The 16,803-nt window shown below is 46.9% G+C and overlaps 1 protein-coding gene across 1 annotated transcript in view; it reads right to left on the reverse strand.

Moving 5' to 3' along the window:
- GADL1 (glutamate decarboxylase like 1) overlaps positions 1–16,803 on the reverse strand; it is a 465,799-nt gene that overhangs the window by 366,868 nt on the left and 82,128 nt on the right. The window lies entirely within an intron of this gene.

Consider the following 16,803-nt stretch of genomic DNA (forward strand, 5'->3'; position numbering starts at 1 on the left):
ATTCCGATTTGGAGGCCGAGGTCCAGGCTGCCCAGTCTGAGGCACCTGCCCGTTGTCCCTCCGGGAAGTTGTTCGTGCCTCCTGAGCTACGTCACAAACTCTTTAAGGAACATCATGATACGGTTCTTGCTGGTCACCCCGGGAGTAGAGCCACGGTAGATCTCATTGCTCTGAGATTTTGGTGGCCGGCTCTTCGTAAGTCTGTGAAGGGTTTTGTGGCGGCTTGTGAGACGTGCGCTCGCGCTAAGGTCCCTCGTTCACGACCTTTAGGTTGCCTTCTCCCGTTACCCATACCTTCCCATCCTTGGACACACCTGTCCATGGACTTTATCACGGATCTTCCTCGTTACTCGGGGAAGTCGGTGATCCTGGTGGTCGTGGACCGTTTTAGCAAGATGGCTCATTTCGTTCCTTTCCCTGGTTTACCCAATGCTAAAACGTTGGCGCAAGCTTTTGTCGATCATATTGTTAAATTGCACGGCATTCCCTCTGAGATTGTTTCCGATAGAGGCACGCAGTTTGTGTCCAGGTTCTGGAGGGCTTTCTGTTCTCGCCTGGGGGTTCGGCTGTCCTTCTCTTCTGCTTTTCACCCGCAGTCGAATGGTCAGACTGAGCGCCTCAATCAGAATCTGGAGACATATTTGCGCTGTTTTGTGGCAGAGAACCAGGAGGATTGGTGTTCATTTCTCCCTCTTGCTGAGTTTGCTTTGAACAACCGTCGTCAGGAATCTTCTGATAAGTCACCATTTTTTGGTGCATATGGGTTCCATCCGCAGTTTGGGACATTCTCGGGAGGGGCTCTTTCTGGTTTACCTGAGGAGGAGAGATTTTCCTCGTCTTTGTCTACCATTTGGCAAAAGATTCAGAGTAATCTCAGAAAGATGAGTGAGAAGTATAAGCGTGTGGCTGATAAGAGACGTGTGCCTGGTCCAGACCTGAATGTGGGTGATCTGGTGTGGTTGTCTACAAGAAATATTAAACTGAAGGTTCCCTCCTGGAAATTGGGTCCCAAGTTTATTGGGCCTTATAAAATGTTGTCATTCATCAATCCTGTTGCCTTCCGCCTTGATCTTCCACGGGTTTGGAAGATACATAATGTATTTCACAGATCTCTTTTAAAACCATATGTCCAGCCCACGGTACCCTCCTCTTTGCCTCCTCCTCCGATTTTGGTTGATGGCAATCTGGAGTTTGAGGTTTCCAGAATTGTGGACTCTCGCATTGTCCGCGGTTCTCTTCAGTACCTCATTCATTGGAAGGGTTATGGTCCTGAGGAGAGGATGTGGGTTCCGATGTCGGACATTAAAGCCACTCGCCTTATCAGGGCATTTCATAGGGCTCATCCTGGGAAGGTGGGTCCTGGGTGTCCAGAGTCCACCCGTAGAGGGGGGGGGTACTGTCACTACCAGAGCTTTGAGACGTTCTCACAGCTCTGTGTCTCCACCCCTGTGATGATGTCACTTAGAGTTTGGAGGTGTTCTCACTGTTCTGTTTCTCCGCCCCTGTGATGAGGTCTTTACTCTCAGCTGTCTCTCCTGCGTTTGATTTCCCTGCCTTTAAATCACCCCTCCTCCTATTGCAGGGCGTGGATTATATTTCTCTTTTCAGTTGTAGCTCTGCCTTGAGTATCTTCACTTCTTAAGCTACTAGTTCTCTGGACCTGTGTTCTGCTGCTGCAAGCACTCCGGATATTGCCAGCGGCCCTTGGATCCGTCTTCTCTGCGGCTGCAGCTCCATCAGCTAAGTGTGCAGACTTTGTTGTGTACCTGGTGATTTCCTGACTGGATCTTAGGTGGCCACGGTTCCCTCCATATTCTGAGCAGGGCATCGGTGGCCGTGCCCCTTCCACTATTGTAGGGGTTACAGGGCTCATCAGTCTAAGGTACGCGGGCATGCCTCGTTCCACCATTTGGATCCGGGCATGTGCTTTAGCAGCATAGGGAGAGTGTTGAGGGTCTGACAGGGGTCACCCTTTCTCTTCCCTAGTTTGGGTCCGGTCAGTAGCTCTTCTTACTGTGTATGCTCTGGTTACCCTTATACAGCCGTGACAACTTCTTTCTGGGTCAGACAGGGCACTTGTAATGGGGAATTTACGTTTACTTTCTGTATGTCATCTGTGGAGAAAAAAATATTTAATAGCTTTGCTTTCTCCTCGTCGCCCTCTGCAACTCCCTCCTCATTGCTCTGTAGAGGGCGGACACCTTCAGATTTATACTTTTTACCATTTTTATAATTAAAGAACATTTTAGGGTTAGTTTTGCTCTCTTTGGCAATTAATCTCTCGGTCTCTAGTTTAGCGGCTTTTATTAGTTTTTTCCTTATAGTTTTACAGTGCTTCCTCGCTACCCTCCTTTTAGTGATTTAAATGCTTTCTTTTTGTCATTTATTGCCTTCTTTACAGTTGTATTTATCCACATTGGTTTCTTCTTGTTCCTTAACCTTTTTATTCTTATAAGGTATGAACCTCTCACAATTTTATTTTAGGATGCTTTTAAAAATATCCAATTTTGTGGCTGTATTTATTTATTTATTTTGAGGACTTTGTCCCAGTTAGTTACGCCTATGGCCTCTCTTAGTTGGCTAAAAGTTAGCCAACTAAGTTAGCTTTTTAGAATTTTGGTATTTTTGTTCCTCCCTGTAAAAACACTTGTTTGAAGGATAATTGGAAGGTTATTAATTTATGGTCACTATTTCCCAGGTGTCCCCCAACCTGCGCATCTGTTGTTCTGTCAGGTCTATTGGTTAATACTAAGTCCAGTATGACTGTCCCTCTAGTCGGGTCCTGAACCAGTTGGGAAAGGTAATTGTCTTTGGTTATTGCCAAGAACCTGTTTCCTTAATGAGATGTGCAGCTTTCAGTTTCCCAGTCTATATCTGGGTAGTTGAGGTCCCCCATAATAACCACCTCATTATGTTTGCCACCTTGTCTATCTCGTTTAGTAGAAGATTTTCTGTGGACTCTGGTATATTAGGTGGTTTATAATAAACTCCTATTAGTAATGTATTATTATTATTATTTTTGCCTCTATGTAGTTCTACCCACAGTGACTTCACATGTTCATCATGTTCATGTCCCTCACTTATATCTTCTCGGACTGTGGGCTTTAGACAGGACTTTACATAAAGGCAGACCCCTCCCCCTCTCTGGTTTTGACAATCCTTTCTAAACAGACTGTAATATTGTACATTAACAACTGCCCAGTCATATCTATCATCCAACCATGTCTCAGTTATTCCCACTATATCATAGTCCTCCTCACACATCACTAATTCCAGTTCACCAGTTTAATTAGTTAGGCTTCTGGCATTAGTAAACATACATTTGAAAGGTTTATGTATATTTTTTTACCCTACACCTTTCCTTCTGAACTGTTCTAGTCCCTCCTTCCACCCCCCCCCCCCGTCCCACTACTTTGCCCCTGTCTCTATCTGCATTATCTTTCCATCCCATAACGTAATTACCCTCCCCCTCAGTCCCTAGTTTAAACACTCCTCCAACCTTCTAGCCATCTTTCCCCCCAACACAGCTGCCCCTTCCCCTTTGAGGTGCAGCCCATCCCTACGATAGAGCCTGTAGCTGACAGAGAAGTCTGCCCAGTTCTCCAGGAACCCAAACCCCTCCTTCCTACACCAGTTCTTTAGCCACTTGTTAACCTCCCTAATCTCCTGCTGCCTTTCTTGTGTGGCTTGTGGTACAGGCAGTATTTCGGAAAACACTACCTTTTGAGGTCCTTGCCCTAAACGTTTGACCTAAATCCCTAAAATCCTTTTTAAGGACTCTCCACCTTCCTCTAACTTTGTCATTGGTTCCGATATGGACCATGACAGCTGGGTCTTCTCCAGCTCTCCCAGTAATCTGTCAACCCGTTCCGCAATGTGTAGCGCCAGGAAGACAACACACTGTTCGGCGATCACATTCTTTGTGACAAATTGCCCTTTCTGTACCCCTAATAATACAGTCTCCCACTACCAGCACCTGTCTGGCCTGCCATGCTCTCCTGGTCCCCTGCTTACTGGAGCTGACATTCCCCTGACTGGCAGAGGAAGTGTCAAGCTGCAGCAGTGCTGTCCCTAAACAGACATCCCCCTCATCTGCCAACCGTGCAAACTTGTTAGGGCGTGACAGATCAGGGCTAGCCTCCCTTGCACTCTTCCCTCTACCCCGTTTTCTGTTACCCAGCTAGCTACCTCACATTTCTCAGCCTCCTCGCTTTTACCCTACCCCTCATCTACCCAATAAAGTGCTTGCTCAGTGAGCAGCAAACTCTTTTCTAAATTGTTAACGCCTCTCAGTGTTGAAACTCGCCCATTTAGATACTCAATTTGTGATTCCAAACGGGTAATTTGCTCAAATTTTTAACAATGATATATACCCTCGAACGGCTGTTCCGGGACTGCATACATCAGACAAGATGTGCACTGGACTGCGCTGTCGATTATGGAACACATACTAATGGGGATTACACAATGAAAGCGGAATACTATATAATGCAGTAATAAGAAATTGATTTACTGCAGTTCCCCATTGAAGTCCCTGAATCTGAAGTTAATAAATGCATTAACTAAAACTACACGCTATACTGGCACAATAAAACTGCGTTGAATGAAACTGAATGAAATTACGGATCATTAACAGTAGATGAATGGAAAATGTTTTTTCGGTAACTAACAGAGGCAGAATTAAATGTGCCCTACTATGCATACATTGGTAAAATGCAATGCACTGCTTAATTATTCATAGTTACAAAAATGCTGTTTGTTTGGAGTATTAAAAAAGGCACAATTATACTGTACGTCTGTTTCTATGCACACACTGGTGATATCCCACTGAAATGCACAGAATTGCTTAAAGGTTTAAGGTTTAAAAAAAAAAAGGGGGGGAGGGGGCAATTGTGCAACATTTGCAGCAAAATGTATGATGCTGTTGCTAAGAAAAAGCCTATAAAACACATATGAACTGTAAAAACTTGAGTTTATTTGGTTGGTGTAGGATTTGGGTGATCGCAGAATTTGCAACTCATACTGTATATGAATTTTGCACTTGCTTTCAGTACAATCTGCCTAACTAAATATAAATCTCATACTGACCCTACAACACTCTAAGATTGCTGGCTTGTTTATTTAACTGTTATTTGCCAGACACAATCAAGGTCTAAGAACACTAGCTAAGCCTAGAATGAGCCTTTCTTGCCATGAATAGCACACGCTCTTAAAGCGGTATTCCCGTCTCAGACAATGGGGGCATATCGCTAGGAGGTGGGACCCACAACTACCTTGTAAACACAGCCAAAAACAAAGCCGGCAAAGTGGTGGCCAGCAGTGCCGAGTCCAGCCACCACCAAGCCCTCCTATAGGCCTGCCAAAAATAGCATTATTTTCCCATAAAAATCCCCATAAAAATGCATTACAGCGCACTGTGCTTGCACAGCTGCCGCTTCCATTCACTTCTATGGGGCCGATGGAAATATTTTAGGAGGCCCCATAGATGCCGGCTGCTATCAGCGATATGCCCCAATTGTCTGAGATAGGAAAACCTCTTTAAAGTACAGTACAGTAAGTCAATCAGGCTAATGAGCTTAGACCACACACCCAATGTTTAACTGTACTTTGGATTGCATAACTGTAGTTCCATCACTCAGGTTTAACCATATGACTTGAATTTGGTATGTGATTGACTCATGCACTTGTTTTAAACTACCTGCGCATACCCATATGCATGATATGATTAAGGACCTTAATAGCCCAAAATGCAGAAGTGACGGTCCATTGTCTTGAACTTTTGCTATTTTGGATTTTTAGCTGTAAAAGTTTTAATAGATTATATGTTTCAACTCATAACTAGAGTTGAGCGAACACCTGGATGTTCGGGTTCGAGAAGTTCGGCCGAACATCCCGGAAATGTTCGGGTTCGGGATCCGAACCCGATCCGAACTTCGTCCCGAACCCGAACCCCATTGAAGTCAATGGGGACCCGAACTTTTCGGCACTAAAACGGCTGTAAAACAGCCCAGGAAAGGGCTAGAGGGCTGCAAAAGGCAGCAACATGTAGGTAAATCCCCTGCAAACAAATGTGGATAGGGAAATTAATTAAAATAAAAATTAAATAAATAAAAATTAACCAAAATCAATTGGAGAGAGGTTCCATAGCAGAGAATCTGGCTTCCCGTCACCCACCACTGGAACAGTCCATTCTCAGATATTTAGGCCCCGGCACCCAGGCAGAGGAGAGAGGTCCCGTAACAGACAATCTGGCTTCATGTCAGCAGAGAATCAGTCTTCATGTCATAGCAGAGAATCAGGCTTCACGTCACCCACCACTGTAATAGTCCATTTTCATAAATTTAGGCCCAGCACCCAGGCAGAGGAGAGAGGTCCCGTAACAGACAATCTGGCTTCATGTCAGCAGAGAATCAGTCTTCATATCATAGCAGAGAATCTGGCTTCCCGTTACCCACCACTGGAACAGTCCATTCTCAGATATTTAGGCCCCGGCACCCAGGCAGAGGAGAGAGGTCCCGTAACAGACAATCTGGCTTCATGTCAGCAGAGAATCAGTCTTCATATCATAGCAGAGAATCAGGCTTCACGTCAGCCACCACTGCAACAGTCCATTGTCATAAATTCAGGCCCAGCACCCAGGCAGAGGAGAGAGGTCCCGTAACAGACAATCTGGCTTCATGTCAGCAGAGAATCAGTCTGCATGTCATAGCAGAGAATGAGGCTTCACGTCACCCACCACTGCAACAGTCCATTTTCATAAATTTAGGCCCAGCACCCAGGCAGAGGAGAGAGGTCCCGTAACAGAGGATCTGGCTTCATGTCACCAGAGAATCAGTCTGCATGTCATAGCAGAGAATCAGGCTTCACGTCACCCACCACTGCAACAGTCCATTTTCATAAATTTAGGCCCAGCACCCAGGCAGAGGAGAGAGGTCCCGTAACAGAGGATCTGGCTTCATGTCACCAGAGAATCAGTCTGCATGTCATAGCAGAGAATCAGGCTTCACGTCAGCCACCACTGCAACAATCCATTGGCATATATTTAGGCCTAGCACACAGGCAGAGGAGAGAGGTCCCGTAACAGACAATCTGGCTTCATGTCAGCAGAGAATCAGTCTTCATATCATAGCAGAGAATCTGGCTTCCCGTTACCCACCACTGGAACAGTCCATTCTCAGATATTTAGGCCCAGCACCCAGGCAGAGGAGAGAGGTCCCGTAACAGAGGATCTGGCTTCATGTCAGCAGAGAATCAGTCTTCATGTCATAGCAGAGAATCAGGCTTCACGTCACCCACCACTGCAACAGTCCATTTTCATAAATTTAGGCCCAGCACCCAGGCAGAGGAGAGAGGTCCCGTAACAGAGGATCTGGCTTCATGTCACCAGAGAATCAGTCTGCATGTCATAGCAGAGAATCAGGCTTCACGTCAGCCACCACTGCAACAATCCATTGGCATATATTTAGGCCTAGCACACAGGCAGAGGAGAGAGGTCCCGTAACAGACAATCTGGCTTCATGTCAGCAGAGAATCAGTCTTCATATCATAGCAGAGAATCAGGCTTCACGTCAGTCACCAATGCAACAGTCCATTGTCAGATATTTAGGCCCAGCACCCAGGCAGAGGAGAGAGGTCCCGTAACAGAGGATCTGGCTTCATGTCAGCAGAGAATCAGTCTTCATGTCATAGCAGAGAATCAGGCTTCACGTCACCCACCACTGCAACAGTCCATTTTCATAAATTTAGGCCCAGCACCCAGGCAGAGGAGAGAGGTCCCGTAACAGAGGATCTGGCTTCATGTCAGCAGAGAATCAGTCTGCATGTCATAGCAGAGAATCAGGCTTCACGTCAGCCACCACTGCAACAATCCATTGGCATATATTTAGGCCTAGCACACAGGCAGAGGAGAGAGGTCCCGTAACAGACAATCTGGCTTCATGTCAGCAGAGAATCAGTCTTCATATCATAGCAGAGAATCAGGCTTCACGTCAGCCACCAATGCAACAGTCCATTGTCAGATATTTAGGCCCAGCACCCAGGCAGAGGAGAGAGGTCCCGTAACAGAGGATCTGGCTTCATGTCAGCAGAGAATCAGTCTTCATGTCATAGCAGAGAATCAGGCTTCACGTCACCCACCACTGTAAGAGTCCATTTTCATAAATTTAGGCCCAGCACCCAGGCAGAGGAGAGAGGTCCCGTAACAGACAATCTGGCTTCATGTCAGCAGAGAATCAGTCTTCATATCATAGCAGAGAATCAGGCTTCACGTCAGCCACCAATGCAACAGTCCATTGTCAGATATTTAGGCCCAGCACCCAGGCAGAGGAGAGAGGTCCCGTAACAGACAATCTGGCTTCATGTCAGCAGAGAATCAGTCTGCATGTCATAGCAGAGAATGAGGCTTCACGTCACCCACCACTGCAACAGTCCATTTTCATAAATTTAGGCCCAGCACCCAGGCAGAGGAGAGAGGTCCCGCAACAGAGGATCTGGCTTCATGTCAGCAGAGAATCAGTCTGCATGTCATAGCAGAGAATCAGGCTTCACGTCAGCCACCACTGCAACAGTCCATTGTCATAAATTCAGGCCCAGCACCCAGGCAGAGGAGAGAGGTCCCGTAACAGACAATCTGGCTTCATGTCACCAGAGAATCAGTCTGCATGTCATAGCAGAGAATGAGGCTTCACGTCAGCCACCACTGCAACAATCCATTGGCATATATTTAGGCCTAGCACACAGGCAGAGGAGAGGTTCATTCAACTTTGGGTAGCCTTGCAATATAATGGTAAAATGAAAATAAAAATAGGATTGAATGAGGAAGTGCCCTGGAGTCCAATAATATATGGTTATGGGGAGGTAGTTAATGTCTAATCTGGACAAGGGACGGACAGGTCCTGTGGGATCCATGCCTGGTTCATTTTTATGAACGTCAGCTTGTCCACATTGGCTGTAGACAGGCGGCTGCGTTTGTCTGTAATGACGCCCCCTGCCGTGCTGAATACACGTTCAGACAAAACGCTGGCTGCCGGGCAGGCCAGCACCTCCAAGGCATAAAAGGCTAGCTCTGGCCACGTGGACAATTTAGAGACCCAGAAGTTGAATGGGGCCGAACCATCAGTCAGTACGTGGAGGGGTGTGCACACGTACTGTTCCACCATGTTAGTGAAATGTTGCCTCCTGCTAACACGTTGCGTATCAGGTGGTGGTGCAGTTAGCTGTGGCGTGTTGACAAAAGTTTTCCACATCTCTGCCATGCTAACCCTGCCCTCAGAGGAGCTGGCCGTGACACAGCTGCCTTGGCGACCTCTTGCTCCTCCTCTGCCTTGGCCTTGGGCTTCCACTTGTTCCCCTGTGACATTTGGGAATGCTCTCAGTAGCGCGTCTACCAACGTGCGCTTGTACTCGCGCATCTTCCTATCACGCTCCAGTGCAGGAAGTAAGGTGGGCACATTGTCTTTGTAGCGTGGATCCAGCAGGGTGGCAACCCAGTAGTCCGCACAGGTTAAAATGTGGGCAACTCTGCTGTCGTTGCGCAGGCACTGCAGCATGTAGTCGCTCATGTGTGCCAGGCTGCCCAGGGGTAAGGACAAGCTGTCCTCTGTGGGAGGCGTATCGTCATCGTCCTGCCTTTCCCCCCAGCCACGCACCAGTGATGGACCCGAGCTGCGTTGGGTGCCACCCCGCTGTGACCATGCTTCATCCTCATCCTCCTCCACCTCCTCCTCATCCTCGTCCTCCTCGTCCTCCAGTAGTGGGCCCTGGCTGGCCACATTTGTACCTGGCCTCTGCTGTTGCCAAAAACCTCCCTCTGAGTCACTTCGAAGAGACTGGCCTGAAAGTGCTAAAAATGACCCCTCTTCCTCCTCCTCCTCCTCCTCCTCCTGGGCCACCTCCTCTTCCATCATCGCCCTAAGTGTTTTCTCAAGGAGACATAGAAGTGGTATTGTAACGCTGATAACGGTGTCATCGCCACTGGCCATGTTGGTGGAGTACTCGAAACAGCGCAACAGGGCACACAGGTCTCGCATGGAGGCCCAGTCATTGGTGGTGAAGTGGTGCTGTTCTGTAGTGCGACTGACCCGTGCGTGCTGCAGCTGAAACTCCACTATGGCCTGCTGCTGCTCGCACAGTCTGTCCAGCATGTGCAAGGTGGAGTTCCACCTGGTGGGCACGTCGCATATGAGGCGGTGAGCGGGAAGGCCGAAGTTACGCTGTAGCGCAGACAGGCGAGCAGCGGCAGGATGTGAACGCCGGAAGCGCGAACAGACGGCCCGCACTTTATGCAGCAGCTCTGACATGTCGGGGTAGTTGTGAATGAACTTCTGCACCACCAAATTCAGCACATGCGCCAAGCAAGGGATGTGCGTCAAATTGGCTAGTCCCAGAGCTGCAACGAGATTTCGCCCATTATCACACACCACCAGGCCGGGCTTGAGGCTCACCGGCAGCAACCACTCGTCGGTCTGTTGTTCAATACCCCGCCACAACTCCTGTGCGGTGTGGGGCCTGTCCCCCAAACATATGAGTTTCAGAATGGCCTGCTGACGTTTACCCCGGGCTGTGCTGAAGTTGGTGGTGAAGGTGTGTGGCTGACTGGATGAGCAGGTGGAAGAAGAGGAGGAGGAAGCCGAGAAGGAGGAGGTGGCAACAGGAGGCAAAGAATGTTGCCCTGCGATCCTTGGCGGCGGAAGGACGTGCGCCAAACAGCTCTCCGCCTGGGGCCCAGCTGCCACTACATTTACCCAGTGTGCAGTTAGGGAGATATAGCGTCCCTGGCCGTGCTTACTGGTCCACGTATCTGTGGTTAGGTGGACCTTGCTACAGATGGCGTTGCGCAGTGCACACTTGATTTTATCGGATACTTGGTTGTGCAGGGAAGGCACGGCTCTCTTGGAGAAGTAGTGCCGGCTGGGAACAACATACTGTGGGACAGCAAGCGACATGAGCTGTTTGAAGCTGTCTGTGTCCACCAGCCTAAATGACAGCATTTCATAGGCCAGTAGTTTAGAAATGCTGGCATTCAGGGCCAGGGATCGAGGGTGGCTAGGTGGGAATTTACGCTTTCTATCAAATGTTTGTGAGATGGAGAGCTGAACGCTGGCGTGTGACATGGTTGAGACGCTTGGTGACGGAGGTGGTGGTGGTGGTGTTGGTGGTACATCCCCTGTTTGCTGGGCGGCAGGTGCCAACGTTCCTCCAGAGGCGGAGGAAGAGGCCGAGGCGGCAGCAGCAGAATAGGCCGAGGCGGCAGCAGCAGAAGAGGTAGCAGGGGGAGCCTGAGTGACTTCCTTGGTTTTAAGGTGTTTACTCCACTGCAGTTCATGCTTTGCATGCAGGTGCCTGGTCATGCAGGTTGTGCTCAGGTTCAGAACGTTAATGCCTCGCTTCAGGCTCTGATGGCACAGCGTGCAAACCACTCGGGTCTTGTCGTCAGCACATTGTTTGAAGAAGTGCCATGCCAGGGAACTCCTTGAAGCTGCCTTTGGGGTGCTCGGTCCCAGATGGCGGCGGTCAGTAGCAGGCGGAGTCTCTTGGCGGCGGGTGTTCTGCTTTTGCCCACTGCTCCCTCTTTTGCTACGCTGTTGGCTCGGTCTCACCACTGCCTCTTCCTCCGAACTGTGAAAGTCAGTGGCACGACCTTCATTCCATGTGGGGTCTAGGACCTCATCGTCCCCTGCATCGTCTTCCACCCAGTCTTGATCCCTGACCTCCTGTTCAGTCTGCACACTGCAGAAAGACGCAGCAGTTGGCACCTGTGTTTCGTCATCATCAGAGACATGCTGAGGTGGTATTCCCATGTCCTCATCATCAGGAAACATAAGTGGTTGTGCGTCAGTGCATTCTATGTCTTTCACCGCTGGGGAAGGGCTAGGTGGATGCCCTTGGGAAACCCTGCCAGCGGAGTCTTCAAACAGCATAAGAGACTGCTGCATAACTTGAGGCTGAGACAGTTTCCCTGGTATGCATGGGGGTGATGTGACAGACTGATGGGGTTGGTTTTCAGGCGCCATCTGTGCGCTTTCTGCAGAAGACTGGGTGGGAGATAATGTGAACGTGCTGGATCCACTGTCGGCCACCCAATTGACTAATGCCTGTACCTGCTCAGGCCTTACCATCCTTAGAACGGCATTGGGCCCCACCATATATCGCTGTAAATTCTGGCGGCTACTGGGACCTGAGGTAGTTGGTACACTAGGACGTGTGGATGTGGCAGAACGGCCACGTCCTCTCCCAGCACCAGAGGGTCCACTAACACCACCACGACCATGTCCACGTCCGCGTCCCTTACTAGATGTTTTTCTCATTGTTATGGTTCACCACAACAACAAATATATTATTTGGCCCAATGTATTGTATTCAAATTCAGCGGGATATAAATTTGAGGCCTAGTATTTAGGCGCTGGGTGACCGGTATGGATTTAGTGACAGAATTAGACTTGGAAATGCACAGAAGCGTGTGTGTGAAGTTATTCTGAATGACCCTATGTGCACCTTGAATATTATATACCCTTTTTGGGATAGATTTCAAATAGCTCTGATATAGCAGGAACCACTAAATTATGAAATTGCTAAATTGGGAATTGTATTTCAACCCAGAACAAAAAATGTGCTTTGACGGACACTAAATATCTTGCCCAGCAACAACAGTACAGCGGTAACGAGAGATTTAGCAGGATATAAATTTGAGGCCTAGTATTTAGGCGCTGGGTGACAGGTATGGGTTTAGTGACAGAATTAGACTTGGAAATACACAGTAGCGGGTGTGTGTGAAGTTATTCTGAATGACCCAATGTGCACCTTGAATATTATATACCCTTTTAGGGATAGATTTCAAATAGCTCTGATATAGCAGAAACCACTAAATTATGAAATTGCTAAATTGGGAATTGTACTTCAACCCAGAACAAAAAATGTGCTTTGACGGACACTAAATATCTTTCCAAGCAACAACAGTACAGCGGTAACGAGAGATTTAGCAGGATATAAATTTGAGGCCTAGTATTTAGGCGCTGGGTGACAGGTATGGGTTTAGTGACAGAATTAGACTTGGAAATACACAGTAGCGGGTGTGTGTGAAGTTATTCTGAATGACCCAATGTGCACCTTGAATATTATATACCCTTTTAGGGATAGATTTCAAATAGCTCTGATATAGCAGAAACCACTAAATTATGAAATTGCTAAATTGGGAATTGTACTTCAACCCAGAACAAAAAATGTGCTTTGACGGACACTAAATAACTTTCCCAGCTACAACAGGACAGCGGTAACGAGAGATTTAGCGGGATATAAATTTGAGGCCTAGTATTTAGGCGCTGGGTGACAGGTATGGGTTTAGTGACAGAATTAGACTTGGAAATACACAGTAGCGGGTGTGTGTGAAGTTATTCTGAATGACCCTATGTGCACCTTCAATATGATCTACCCTTTTAGGGATAGATTTCAAATAGCTCTGATATAGCAGAAACCACTAAATTATGAAATTGCTAAATTGGGAATTGTATTTCAACCCAGAACAAAAAATGTGCTTTGACGGACACTAAATAACTTTCCCAGCTACAACAGGACAGCGGTAACGAGAGATTTAGCAGGATATAAATTTGAGGCCTAGTATTTAGGCGCTGGGTGACAGGTATGGGTTTAGTGACAGAATTAGACTTGAAAATACACAGTAGCGGGTGTGTGTGAAGTTATTCTGAATGACCCAATGTGCACCTTGAATATTATATACCCTTTTAGGGATAGATTTCAAATAGCTCTGATATAGCAGAAACCACTAAATTATGAAATTGCTAAATTGGGAATTGTACTTCAACCCAGAACAAAAAATGTGCTTTGACGGACACTAAATATCTTTCCAAGCAACAACAGTACAGCGGTAACGAGAGATTTAGCAGGATATAAATTTGAGGCCTAGTATTTAGGCGCTGGGTGACAGGTATGGGTTTAGTGACAGAATTAGACTTGGAAATACACAGTAGCGGGTGTGTGTGAAGTTATTCTGAATGACCCAATGTGCACCTTGAATATTATATACCCTTTTAGGGATAGATTTCAAATAGCTCTGATATAGCAGAAACCACTAAATTATGAAATTGCTAAATTGGGAATTGTACTTCAACCCAGAACAAAAAATGTGCTTTGACGGACACTAAATAACTTTCCCAGCTACAACAGGACAGCGGTAACGAGAGATTTAGCGGGATATAAATTTGAGGCCTAGTATTTAGGCGCTGGGTGACAGGTATGGGTTTAGTGACAGAATTAGACTTGGAAATACACAGTAGCGGGTGTGTGTGAAGTTATTCTGAATGACCCTATGTGCACCTTCAATATGATCTACCCTTTTAGGGATAGATTTCAAATAGCTCTGATATAGCAGAAACCACTAAATTATGAAATTGCTAAATTGGGAATTGTATTTCAACCCAGAACAAAAAATGTGCTTTGACGGACACTAAATAACTTTCCCAGCTACAACAGGACAGCGGTAACGAGAGATTTAGCAGGATATAAATTTGAGGCCTAGTATTTAGGCGCTGGGTGACAGGTATGGGTTTAGTGACAGAATTAGACTTGAAAATACACAGTAGCGGGTGTGTGTGAAGTTATTCTGAATGACCCAATGTGCACCTTGAATATTATATACCCTTTTAGGGATAGATTTCAAATAGCTCTGATATAGCAGAAACCACTAAATTATGAAATTGCTAAATTGGGAATTGTACTTCAACCCAGAACAAAAAATGTGCTTTGACGGACACTAAATAACTTTCCCAGCTACAACAGGACAGCGGTAACGAGAGATTTAGCAGGATATAAATTTGAGGCCTAGTATTTAGGCGCTGGGTGACAGGTATGGGTTTAGTGACAGAATTAGACTTGAAAATACACAGTAGCGGGTGTGTGTGAAGTTATTCTGAATGACCCAATGTGCACCTTGAATATTATATACCCTTTTAGGGATAGATTTCAAATAGCTCTGATATAGCAGAAACCACTAAATTATGAAATTGCTAAATTGGGAATTGTACTTCAACCCAGAACAAAAAATGTGCTTTGACGGACACTAAATAACTTTCCCAGCTACAACAGGACAGCGGTAACGAGAGATTTAGCGGGATATAAATTTGAGGCCTAGTATTTAGGCGCTGGGTGACCGGTATGGATTTAGTGACAGAATTAGACTGGGATATGGCCAAAAAATAACCACACTATTGCTGGTTAAATGCACTTGGTGACGGGCGCAGCTTGCCCCTGATGTAGTATATGGCCAAAAAATGAACAGACTATTGCTGGTTAAATGCACTTGGTGTCACAGCTTGACCAACCACACTACTGAGGGTTAAATGCACTTGGTGACGGGCGCAGCTTGCCCCTGATGTAGTATATGGCCAAAAAATAAACAGACTATTGCTGGTTAAATGCACTTGGTGTGACAGCTTCACCCTGATGTAGGCTTTAGCCAGAAAACAACCACACCATTGAGGGTTAAATGCACTTGGTGACAGGCGCAGCTTGCCCCTGATTTTGTATATGGCCAAAAAATGAACAGACTATTGCTGGTTAAATGCACTTGGTGTGACAGCTTCACCCTGATGTAGGCTTTAGCCAAAAAACAACCACACCATTGAGGGTTAAATGCACTTGGTGACAGGCGCAGCTTGCCCCTGATTTTGTATATGGCCAAAAAATGAACAGACTATTGCTGGTTAAATGCACTTAGTGTGACAGCTTCACCCTGATGTAGGCTTTAGCCAAAAAACAACCACACCATTGAGGGTTAAATGCACTTGGTGACAGGCGCAGCTTGCCCCTGATTTTGTATATGGCCAAAAAATGAACAGACTATTGCTGGTTAAATGCACTTGGTGTGACAGCTTCACCCTGATGTAGGCTTTAGCCAAAAAACAACCACACCATTGAGGGTTAAATGCACTTGGTGACAGGCGCAGCTTGCCCCTGATTTTGTATATGGCCAAAAAATGAACAGACTATTGCTGGTTAAATGCACTTGGTGTGACAGCTTCACCCTGATGTAGGCTTTAGCCAAAAATCAACCACACCATTGAGGGTTAAATGCACTTGGTCGCAGCTTGTGCTGGCGCACCACAAGACACAAAATGGCCGCCGATCACCCCAGAAAAATGTGACTGACAAACGGTCTGGGCAGCCTAAAAACAGTGAGCAATTGAGGATCAGCAGCTCAATGATCCACAGCTGCAGATCGATCAGTTAATCAAGTCCTTTGGAGGAGTTAATCTGCCTAATCTCGCCCTACTGTCGCAGCCGCAACCTCTCCCTACGCTAATCAGAGCAGAGTGACGGGCGGCGCTATGTGACTCCAGCTTAAATAGAGGCTGGGTCACATGGTGCTCTGGCCAATCACAGCCATGCCAATAGTAGGCATGGCTGTGATGGCCTCTTGGGGCAAGTAGTATGACGCTTGTTGATTGGCTGCTTTGCAGCCTTTCAAAAAGCGCCAAGAAAGCGTCACAAAAGCGCCAAGAAAGCGACGAACACCGAACCCGAACCCGGACTTTTACGAAAATGTCCGGGTTCGGGTCCGTGTCACGGACACCCCAAAATTCGGTACGAACCCGAACTATACAGTTCGAGTTCGCTCATCCCTACTCATAACCCATTCTGAATTATATCAAGATAGCACCGTGACTGACATTTAAGGAGAAACTGTGGCTGGTATTAGAGGGTGCTTTGGCTGCGATTATTGGGTACTGTAGCTTACTGTATATTATGTGGAGAGGAGATAAAACTGGCTGTAAGTGTTGTTGATAGAAGGCA

The sequence above is a fragment of the Bufo gargarizans genome, chromosome 5 (assembly GCF_014858855.1).
Source record: "Bufo gargarizans isolate SCDJY-AF-19 chromosome 5, ASM1485885v1, whole genome shotgun sequence".
Classification (NCBI taxonomy): Eukaryota; Metazoa; Chordata; class Amphibia; order Anura; family Bufonidae; genus Bufo; species Bufo gargarizans.